Raw genomic sequence first — 10491 nt, forward strand, 5'->3', positions numbered from 1 at the left:
TACCTCGTGGCCTCCTCGGTGAGTTATTGATGTCCACTCCAAGTCCTCTGGATCACGTTTGTTCCAAAAATCACGTTCCCGAAGGTTTCATTCCATTTGGACTCCGTTTGATATTCTTTTTTGTGAAACACTGAAATAGGCAAAAAAACAGCAATTTCGGCTGGGCCTCCGGTTAATAGGTTAGTCCCAAAAATAATATAAAAGTGTATAAATATGCCCATTAAACATCCAAAACAGAATATATAATAGCATGGAACAATAAAAAATTATAGATACGTTGGAGACATATCAGAGACGAATATCTGGATTAAATGGGATTCAAATATTTAAACTGGAGATCACGACATCGATAATATCATAACGCAAATTGGTGTATCAAACATGCATATTCATTTGAATTTGGGGACACGTGTAATGTTATATAGTTTATCAATATTTGTGATCCATAGATTCTTTAATTAGAAACAATGCATGGTTTATATGCAATTAATGTCTAAACGGGATTACACTATATGTTGCATGTGTGAAACACATTATACATGTTTGCGAAGTAAAAAAAACCCGCATGAAACACTCATTAATTGGAGACAGTTAGTGAGGAATGCATACATTGGATTTCAACATAAAGTGGTTTCAAATATTTGAAAATACAAATTGATGGATACAACCTTATGAATCTGAGATCATGCCATTTGTAAACCATATTTATGTATAAAGGGTGTTGTGCTTTTGAAAGTATATATAAAAAAATGATGTATATAGAATTTTATTCCAATCGAAAATGGATCCCGCCCAAAAAACAAAACAGAATACAAACGGGATTCAAATTGAGTTGGCACAGTAAACGTGCACTCTGCAAAATTTGAACGAAGCGGGAAAAGTCGCAGTAACCGCCCGAAACCAAAATCTGCGAGATGGAAATTACTACTGCCTATCCCTGCCACGCAAAGCCTATCTGCTCATTTCTATAGGTTACGATAGGGGTAGGTTTGTAATTTCACTCAAACATGACATAACCGCCTCTCAACCGGATTCATACACGGTGGGCGCCAAAACACAGTGTGTCCTCGGCCGAAATCGACTCCCTCCCCGATTAATACATGGTGGGCGCCAAAAACAAACTCTCGTCGGCAAATATTCGGTGTATGCGAGATTACCGTCCTATCCCCAACCGACTAATATTGTTGTGATGTAGGAAATTTGAAACGGGGGCTAAGTTTGTAAATTTCCTCGCATTTGAGACAAGCGCGCCCTGAAGACATGGTTCCCCCCATCCTCTCTACCTCCATTTCCCAATTCGTACCCCGTGGGCGCCAAAACACCCTCTCCACCCCAGCCTCCTCCGTCCGCCACCCCATCCACCGCCGTCCTCCTCCACCATGTCGGTGCTGATACCCCGACGTCGCCGTTCATTACAAGAGATCAACCTCTCTCATCCACGGCTTCGGACCAGGATCCTTGCATCCCTTCCTCGCGCTTCATCCCCGCTGTCGTCCACCTTGCCGGTGCCGCTCCTACGACTGTCTCGTCCACCACGCCCCGCCACCACCGTCTACCCTCCTAGATCTGCTTCCACGCTGCCGACAGCCATCGCTACCACGGCATCGTCAAATTCTCAGCAGATGCATACACGGCGCCGCACCAGAGGCGGTACTCTTTCGTATCTGCTCAACTTATTTATCGCAACAAGAAAATAGATCGCCACTGCTTTACTTTGATTTCTTGTCATTCACTTAATTGCTAGTTGAAAGCAAACATTGGTTGCGAAGTTGCCTTTGTCCAGTTTGCACCTTCAGATCCGCCATGGCATGCTCAACACTATACTCCCAATGCTTATGGTTTTCCCCTTTTATATTCCACACTAGTTAAATCAGAGTAGACTAAATTTCAAAATTGGATCAATCGATTTTACAGAGCTTGCCGGAGTTCGCCGGTGCGAACAAAGGGGCTCGGGTGGGGACCGTGGTTGTGGGGGGCGGTGGTGGGGCCTCGCCCAATGAAGAAAACTCGACGCGGGTGGTGGCGGGGGGGTGGCGGAGGAACACAGGCGGTGGGGGTCGGTGGTCCGGCCGGCGGCCCGTGCGGTGTTCTGTATGGGAAGATTCAGAGACGAGGAAGAAGAAGGGGCAGGAGACGTAGGATCTTCATCCAACCGCCTGAAATGGTCGACTGACCCAAATGACAAAAGTCACGCGACTTGCATGCAGACATGCCTTTATATTCAGTACCATAATCGTACCTGCTTAGCACTGCTCCTGAATCCATCAAGCTAAACAACGTGCCACTCATAATTCCAAACTTGTTGCTCAAGTATGAATCTGATATGATGCTGATATTACTAAAACAGATAACATTTAATTGGTCAGCTAATGTTCCTACTTTACTTTCGAAAAGCACGTGCACCACATATAGAGAGACAGCAGGGAGTTGCTTTCTTAATGCGCTCTGGTTCATCATGTGTGGGCACTGCGCAACGAACATTTTATTATCCAAAATCTGCTTGCTCTTCTTTAGCATGTTCCTCTTCCATTCTTCTTTAATAAGTACTCTCTCCGTTCCTAAATACAAGTCTTTGTATAGATTCCACCATGGACTACATATGGAGCAAAATTAATGAATCTACACTCTAAAATGTATCTGGATACATCTGTATGTGATCCATAGTGGAAATCTCTACCAAGACTTATATTTTGGAACGGAGGGAGTATGATAGTAGTACAGTATGTTCCTTGTAGTGAAGATGAGCAGGGACATTTACAGTGTAGAGGTCTATACGGTCGGTTGTGATGGACACTTTGAACTCTTCGGGCCTCTTTGATTCGTAGGATTTTGTAAACATGGGAATAGGATTTGTAGTGGCCTGCCCACTTGAATCCTATGAGAATAGCAAGGAAATGCGGGGAGCTGTGTCGCCTTTGAGAGTTACACTGATATTAATAGTACCGCACCTTCAGTTGAAGAGAGCTGGTATCCGAAGGCTTTCTAGCCGTACCGGCAATACTAGCACATATATTCCAGCAAGTTCCACTTTGCTGATTTTACTCTGATGCTTACGGTTTTCCCGTTATATCTACACTATGATCTGTGTAGCTGCTTTGTGTCGCACTAGCAGCAGTCCACTCTTGAAGCTAAACACTGCAATGACTTACAAAATTGGCACCAAGGCATTGAGTGCCATTCTGGATGCAATGAAACTCATACGCTCCCCACCTATTGATTCTTGTTCAGAATATGATCCTAATGACTATTCTAACCTCGAGGAGTCAAAGGCAGATGGCCTGTCCTGTTCACCCATCAAGGTGCCTGTTCTAATTTGGCAAGGTTTTATTGATTGCGCGTATCTTCCATATGTTGTCTTGCATTTCTTCTACTTTGTTGCACCGCCATCTGCTTAGTTTACTCATCATATATGTCGAGATGCCATGCCCATCCATTATCAATACATATTCCATCTGTCATCATACCATGTTTTTTCACTCAAATGTTGTTCTTGTGCATCAGACATAAAAAAGGAAGAGGGTGATTGCCGAACCTGAAGGAGCACCAGCAAAGTCCTTGAAAAACGTGGTTGTGCCAGAGAAATCAAACAGCACCCCACTTATATTGGCTGTACAACCAGTGACACAAAATGCAGGACCGATTCCAGCAGGCTGTACCCATACTTCACTGGCCACACCACTAGCCCCACCACACAGGACCTGCACTCCAGCAAAAGGTATGCCGATTCAGTTGCCATAGCACCAGCCATACCACGGAAAAATCCCACTCCAGCAAAAAGTATAGCAAGTCCACCGGCCGAAGACCTGTCCCAACTGCAGAGACGGCCAAATCCTGCAGATTGGAACCCCATTCCAGTTATTCCCAGTTTAAAAGACAATGCTTTCAATGTTGTTAGGGACTACGTGCATATATTCCCATCATGGGAAGATTATAGTGAAGACAAACACCATTTTCACATCTTCCTGTCCCACTTACGTGTAAGTGCTATTATTCATGGTGATTATTTTCCTGTTTTCTGCTGATTGAACACATCAATGATTTACATTACATTGTTGTAAGTAGGCGAGGGTCAATCTGGATAGTCATGACGAGCAAAGCTTGCTTGCGCTTTTCAAGGAAGCATTGCAGCAGTATCGGTGTGACTTGAGGAAATCACACTTCGATGGCAAGTCTATAAACGAATTTCTGGTGAAGTCTCCTGTGCTAAATTTAGAAGACATTGAATGGAAAAACCTTGTTATGCACTGGTCTCGTTCCGAGGATGAGGTATGTCTATGATATCGCATGACAATTTGAACTTCTACTTTTTCGCATGTGCCTTACGGATCTTTTTTGCAGGAAATCTGCTCGAAAAGGAATTCCGGTTTGAAAAGAATGACAGGATATCGCAAATATGCTGCCCGCTGCTTTGCTCTTGTTAGTACCTGTTGTCCTGTATCACTGTACTTGCATACATACCTGGTTCATTATGTGACAACAGTATGCAAGATAGCTTTCTTATCAATTGTTCGCTCGAAATTATCTTATCTGTATGAATGGTTACATTAGTGTAGAATATATCCAATGCCAATGAATTTTTTTAGCTCTGCATTGTTCTTGTAAGTACCTGCTGTCCTTTATCAGTGTACTTATGTTGACAGGTAGTTATTCATGTACCATCACTCTGCAGCTTATTTTCCTTTGCCCTCCATTTTCTACACATAAGATCTATATTTACTCTTACCATAAGGTTGGATAACACCGATGGTACTGAAGAAGTTTAGCTCTGCATTGCTATTGGCTGTACCTTTTGCCTGTATCGCTGTACTTACATTTATAGCTACTTGGTTATGTAGCATCACTCTTCATATTATTGTAAATATTCTCCATTTTTTCTTATATTGTCACATCTATATTTACTCTTAACAAAATGTAGAATAAAGGCAATGCTTATGAAGAAGATTCTGTGGTAAACTTCTTGAATTGCCCCCCATCAGCATGGACAAGGGCTTTATAGAGCCTGCCTTCACCAATAATGTAAGTTTGTCCTTCTCAAGCCTTCAAACTTTGTTGTGTATATTTGGTTAGGCATGACTGCAACAGTTGTTTATTTTTGGTGTTTGCATCAAATTGCATGTTTAAAGTTTATTATGTAGTTCATAAACAAAAGTTTGTCCTTCTCAATTTAAGTTTTCAATTGTACAACCAAGTTCCTTCTTCATACCATGTAAATTAAACTATACAGAGCAAGTGATCTTATTTTGCCAATCTGAAGGGATAAATTGACAGCACACTAACCATTGATACTTATGAGTTCTTGATCTGTAATCCAGTGGTGCCGTGAAGCTGCCAACTCCTTCACAATGTCATTTCCTGCCATGTCTTGACTTGAACAATACCATATTGTGTTAATGCTTTTTTAAACTGTGTCACTTTATTCGTCAGTAAGAAATGTGATGAATTGTCAGCACTGGTACTTATATGTGCAAAACCTGTCATCTGTCTGCTTGTTTATCTTTCAAAGTGAGGAGGATATAAGTATCAAACAAGTGCAGTCTCATCAGCTTGCTCAGCTGCTTGCGCTGCAGCTCCCGAGCAGGGCTAACCTTTCTTGAACTCTATTGAAGTGCTATCGGTTTTGTATATTATTTTGTCGGCGTGTTTAATTGCACTGGTGGCGATCTTTGATGCCCAGTGTATGTAATCTGCTGTCTGCTTGTGCTTTATTATCATAGTGGCGAACTTTCCCTACAAGAGATAGGGCCTACTATGACGAGCTAAAAAATGTCATCGAATAGCTAATAACGTCACAAATTACCCCCTAGTGACATTTTACAGGCGTCACAAGCATCGTCACGAAATCCCCGTCACAGATTACTCCTAGTGACGGCGCACGCACAAAAACGTCATCGAAATTGGGACCTTCGGTGACATTATATAGAACGTCATCGACTTCCTATTTCCATGACGGTCAATTAATGTCACATATTAGGAGAAAATATGCCATATTGTACCATATTCGATGACAAGACAACGTCACTAACATTATGCCAGATCATCACCCGAGCGGCTATCCCACTACTAGTGCCACTACTTTTATTATGGATGTAGATGAAGTCGTCAAAATATATTTACTTTCTTTCGAATCTAAATTGCGATGAAAATAAGTATTTACTTCACATCACATCACATCATATTATATAAAAAAGTTGTAGAGAAAAATCACATCATAAATTGATATGTAAGACAAATCATATTATATATGAGATTGTATCAGCCAAATCATTCTGTAAACAAAAATGACGGTAAAAAACTGACTCAAGTTTGACATAGACAATAGACAAGATGAAAACTAATATTAACTAAAGACCACATATGTTGTCCTGATGATTGCAATGTAAGGATGGCTTTCATGAACCATCTGGTTTGGACTGGGACTACAGAGTTGCTTGCTAAGTTGCTTGAGCCCTCAAGAGAAAATCAAGCAGATTATCCATCTCCTTTTGCTTCTTTGCCTAGGCTTCATTCTTCTCTTGTTGGATCTTCTTTAGAGCTTCCAATTCTTCTTGCTGCTTCTTTTGTATCTCTTCAAATGCTCTCTCTTGTGCTTCAAGTCTTGAGGCTAACTCCTCCCGATGCCTATAAATGACAAACACAACAACGTTGCATCATAATGAGATGAAAATTGACAAGATAACATGCATAACCTTGAGCTAGAGGTATAATGGTTAAAGTACATGTAATCAATGCACCCCTTAGCTTAGCATACACATCACCCATGCGTTTATGTTCCGCGAGGAATGCCCTCCTTTCCCTCTCACTCTCCCGAACTAGTGGCATGATTGTAGTAGCAGAACATGCAGGATGAAAAAGAGTGGAACTAAATGAATTGCAAAATACTTACTAGCATGTGTCATAAAACTAACTAAATGAATTCCACTTCAACTAGTTTGGAATTGGACCTTAGACAATGCAACAATTTTTCATGCGCATATGTACTTTCCTAAAACAAACATGAATGTAATAAAGTAGCAAAATTAGCACGCAAATACATGTTTGTCTTTGCATTGATGGTAAAAATTAACAAAACAGATTCTGTAACGTAGTACTTTAAATAAGCAGCACTATTAATAAGCATTTCACGTAATATTGTATTAACAAAAAATGAAGATTTCATCGCTTTGGGGTCTAACGAGTGTACCAAGTAGCATAGAAGACGCAGCCAGTAAGCCTATGAAAACAAGATGAGAAAATTCAGAAGAGAAAAATGGCAAAACTTAAGATTACTATAGATGATACACAAGTGCTTGACTAGAAAGATTACTTACAAAAACTTGCCAATAATGGTAGCAAAGATTTACTAGTACATTATGAAGCTATTTACTCAATCAAGCAATTTAATTTGATGGCAATGTGATAAAATATAATATAAGAAACAAGGACTCCTTAAATATTAGAGCATCTCTGAGTGCAATGCTGGGACCAAATCCCGTCCACGCCCTCCTCCACCTTCAGCCTGCTCAAAAAGATTTCAGCTAATCAGGCTATCATTGTTCAGATATATGTTCTGTGTTAGCAAATTGTTTGCCTATCATATCCCCAATAGTCTGTCCTGCTCATGGTTGCTGCACTCATGTAATTGAAAAATAAAAGTATAAAACTCCTAGCGATTGCATATTTCAGTTGAAAAACATCAATTGCTATCTAAGTGTTGATAAGCTGCAGGTGCCAACGTTAGTCATTATCTCCAGAGTATACACATACTAATAGAAGCATGGGTAAACACGTCAAAAATACAAGAAGAAACATTTTGCTCACCTTGGGTTCAGTCTTCTCATCGACGATGTCAGCTTTGAACTTGAGAAATCCCACACACGCTGAACATGTCCACTCCCGCACAGCCAGAAAGCGCCATTGATTTCTCGCTCAAACATTTAAATGGAGAGAATGACAGGAGGAGCGCCACAACAAAGCATCTGGATGGGAGCAGCGCTGCAAAATGCCTGCGACAGTGGCCTCGTCAGGGAAACAGAGAAGGGCGGCATGGTCTCGAGGAGGATGCAGCGGGCGTGGTAGAGGAGCGCCACGGTGGCTGGCTCCGGCCAGAAGCCCAGAACCCGCCCAGCTGTAAGCCAAGTGGAAGAACTGGAGCAAGAGGTCAGCGTGGTTGGAGGCAGCGGTAGCGGAGATCACGCCATGGACGACCAGCGCCGAGAGCGTCCAGAAGAGCAGCCGCACGACACGGAGTACTTCCGGTGGGTCGACGGCTTGCGTCACCAGATTATGTGGAGAATTGTCCCGTGCAGAGGCTGCTCCTACCGAGCGCGGCTGCCTGCGGCGTCGGCGGCGCCTCTTCCACCACCGGTGCTGCAACGGCTTCCTCCGCGGTCTCGATGGCGGCGGTGGCGGTGGTTGTTGCGTCGATGGTGGGGGCGGCGGAGGTGGACGGGGCGGGAGTGGGAGCGTGGGGGCTGCTGGAGAGGAGCGGCGGAGGGGGGATGCTAGCAGATTGGATCGAGACGGTGAAAGGAAGGAGACGGCGCAAGATTGGATCGGGGCGACGCCAGATGAGATAATGGGGATTAGGGTGGAACTGTGGGTAGTTAAATGGGCTTCGTTGAGAAACTTTTGCCATCGAGCCTAATTAACTTAAAATTTTAATTCTCGGCGCGCAGGGGCGAATAAATTATATGCTTAAACTAGAAAAAATTGTGGGTTTGGCATGCTCACGTGAAAAAAATGTGGGTTTTTTTAGAGGTAAAAAATGATGGTTTGACACGTACCATGAACGTCTATAATTTGATCAGAAAAATTAGAAAGGCACGTACCATGTTTGTGTATAATCTGCTAATAAAAAAAGTAAAAAGGCACCAGGGGATAGGTCGTGTAGTACAATGACATGATAAAGATATATTCGCATAGTTTCGCATGAACTCTACCCTGTTGGAAATCCCTACAGGAAAGACCATGTGGGAAGGAGTGCTTTTTTTTGTTAGGACGAAATAACTGTTGCACTATACTGCCATACCCATCAGCTCACCAGCGCAACCAATGAGCATTTTTTTCGGCCACTACTTATTTATATTAGACTCAGAAAATATTTACACTGCTCAATACGCCGTAAAGAAATTCTCATGGGTCCTACGTGTGGACCCCATAGAGAAACACTGAAGCATAGGTCCCGTAGAAAAATCCTCCTACCAAATCTTTCCCAGCCAATCTCGTATTTACCTTTTTGAGATGGAGCGAAACAACTGCAACGTCATATTCATTAGCTCACGACCCCACTAATGAACTTTTTTCTGGCCACCACATATTTATATTAGATTGAACAAAATAATGGCATCACACAATAACCTATGAAGAAATTATGGTGCGTTCAACTACCAAAATTGACACATGGGTCCCATAAAAAACACGACGTGTTGGTTCTACCACTCAATAACCAGTGAAGCAGATATGGCAGGTCCCGCTACTAGCAGTTACATTTGTAAGTCTGTGCTGTAGCAAGTTCGTCATGAAAATTACCAAAACGTCATAGAAATTGGTAGCTAGGTGGTGCTCAGCGTTCGAGTCGATTCAATGACATTAATCGTCACTGATTACAAAAATCAGTGACACGGCCTCTAGACCGTCACACATTAGATACATACATGACATTGTCAACCACCGTCATGAGGATTTTCGTCACAGTATCTCAATTTTCTTGTAGTGTTTGATGCCCAGTGGATGTAATATGCCGTAATTTCTTTATTGTATAGTCTAGGTTTTTTTCTTATTCACGAAGATGTAGTTATTTTACTGTATATATATCCTGTCTTCGCAGTAAACTGGCCAAACCGTAAAATTACGGTACATAATGGGGCCGTCAGGCAAATCACTATGTATGATCCGCATCATGGGCCCCATCATCTTGGTCCGTTAACAGGCCTAAATGTAAACTGGTCCACTAGTAGATTCGGGCCTTTAATAGGCCGAGTAAACCGCCGGCCCAATTTTTCCAAGAAAACTCAATGGGCTTTTAGGAGGCTGAAAAGTAGGTTGGGCCTGGAAAGTGCCGAACAGCTCACGGGCCGGCAGCAGGCCAAAATAGACCCCGGCCCATGATTGTGCCAATCAAATCATGGGCTTATAACAGGCCAAAATTGTCTTAGTCCTTGTTTGGCCCAATCAGATTATCGTCTATGAGCAGGCCGGGTGCAAACAGGGCTGTAGTTAGGCCCAACTATATGACGGGCTTTTAACAGGCCAAAATATATATAGGTCCGAAATGTTAAACGGGCCTTTAACATGCCAAAACTAATATCAGGCCGAATTACTAAAACGGCCTTTATCAAGTGGGCCCAAAAGCATAGCATCCAGTTGACGGGCCGAATCTGATATGGGTCATAATTTAGCCCAAAGCCTCTCAAAGGGCCGGACCTGATCTGGGCCGTAATTTGGCCCAGAACGTGGTAGGCTTTTAACGGGCCGGATCTCATATGGGCCTTTATTAGGCCTGGAACATGGCAG

The 10491-nt window shown here is 42.6% G+C and overlaps 1 long non-coding RNA gene across 2 annotated transcripts; it reads right to left on the reverse strand.

Moving 5' to 3' along the window:
- Positions 1-6213: 6213 nt before the first annotated feature.
- Positions 6214-8579, reverse strand: LOC123182776 (uncharacterized). Of its 2 annotated transcripts, XR_006492322.1 has the most exons (3): positions 7798-8563; positions 6717-7495; positions 6214-6618 (listed from the first exon to the last, which is right to left on the reverse strand). It is a non-coding gene; the product is annotated as an uncharacterized lncRNA (long non-coding RNA). The 2 variants fall into 2 exon arrangements; XR_006492321.1 differs by having other exon boundaries at positions 6214-7495; positions 7798-8579.
- Between the last annotated feature and the right edge of the window lie 1912 nt (positions 8580-10491).

Source organism: Triticum aestivum, chromosome 1D (genome assembly GCF_018294505.1).
Source record: "Triticum aestivum cultivar Chinese Spring chromosome 1D, IWGSC CS RefSeq v2.1, whole genome shotgun sequence".
NCBI classification, from domain to species: Eukaryota; Viridiplantae; Streptophyta; class Magnoliopsida; order Poales; family Poaceae; genus Triticum; species Triticum aestivum.